We start from the raw sequence: 1,419 nt of genomic DNA, 5'->3' as shown, positions 1-1,419 counted from the left end.
CGGGCGGCGTGCAGCGGATCAGAGCTGTGACGCCCCGGGTGGGGCTCGAGCCCTGGGTGCTGTCAGGGGACGGCTCGGCACAGCCGGGCGTGCTTCAAAGGCCGGCAGGTTTTTCTGGGCTCCAGCTGCTGCTTTGCTCTCCAGGCAGGCGTGAAAATATGAAAGAATGTGAAAAATGTGAAAATGATCATGCTGGCCCCAAGATTTGTAAACTTTTGGTTAATGTGTAATAAATACATGACAGATACTCCCAGCACTGGGTGAGGGACCACGGCCACTGGGTGGTGGCACAGCCAGCGGTGGCATCTCCCCTCCCCAGCCCTGGGGCCAGCCCCAGAGTCTCCCAAGCAGCGCTGGTTGGAGAGGCTTTGGGGCTCTTCTAAACTGGTTTATCTGGTTTCAACTTATCCTCGTCTTTCTGTGGAACCGCCCTGCCTGGCTTGCAAAAATGAACTTTATGTGTTTAGTCCTTCCCTGGTACAAGGTGCGTGCTGTGAAGCCCGGGTGCGAGTCAGAGCGATGCCGGTGCTCACAGCCCATCGAGTGCCGGTTATCGGAGACCTTGGCTCCTAGGTGTGATTCTGCCCAGGGAGCTCATCGAGCTGTTACCACGAGTGCAGGACGTCCTGCTCAGCACGAAGCGAGGTGCCACAACAACCCACCATAGTCAGCCTGGTGGAACCTCTTCTGAGTCACTTAGTTTTTGGAAAAATAGTTGAAAGATGGTTCGTCAGCTCCGGCTGTAGCAGTGCGATAGGGGAGCAAGATGCTGCTGGCACAGTGGTGAGCGGGACTGGGGCTCGTCCCAGGGAGACTCCCCGTGACCGCCTGGCACTGCCGGAGGACAAGCGCAGCATTTCACGGGACAGAGCCGGCACAGCCTGCACTTGCCCAGGAATTCGAGATCAAAAGGGTCAGAGGCGCCTCTGCCAAGGAGCTCGGAGGAGAGTGCTGGAGTGGATGCCAAAGGACGGCCTCCTGCTCCGCTGGGGTTTAGACCTGCTGTGGATGAGAACAGTTCTGCAGGAGCCTGGCAAGAGCCGTGCTGGCGTGTCCCCCCTTCCACAGGCTATGTTCCACCTCTCCTTCAAATGGCCTCTGAGTATCAGAGATCAAGAAGTTTTTTCTCTCTAATGCGTAACTCTCCACCCTGGATGACTCTCCGCTGCAATTTAGAGAGAAGAGTGTGTCCTTTGAAAATGTTCTTGATTGGTTTTGGTAGCTGTGTCATCCTGACGTCCCTCCCCAAAGCAAACAGAAAGGGCAGAGGTTTGTGGGTTCGGCTCCCCTGGGTTTTGCTCATCTTTTCTGGGCGGCTGCCGGTGCTCATGGGGGGTCCCCAGTGTGTGTGGAGTGGCGCAGGACTGCCCCTGCTGGGGACAGGATAGCATCAGGTGTGATACTGCATGGATGATGCTG

This window comes from Buceros rhinoceros, unplaced genomic scaffold (assembly GCF_000710305.1).
Source record: "Buceros rhinoceros silvestris isolate BGI_N320 unplaced genomic scaffold, ASM71030v1 scaffold25060, whole genome shotgun sequence".
NCBI lineage: Eukaryota > Metazoa > Chordata > Aves > Bucerotiformes > Bucerotidae > Buceros > Buceros rhinoceros.
The sequence above is the reverse complement of the archived record's forward strand: the minus strand, read 5'-3'. Positions refer to the sequence as shown.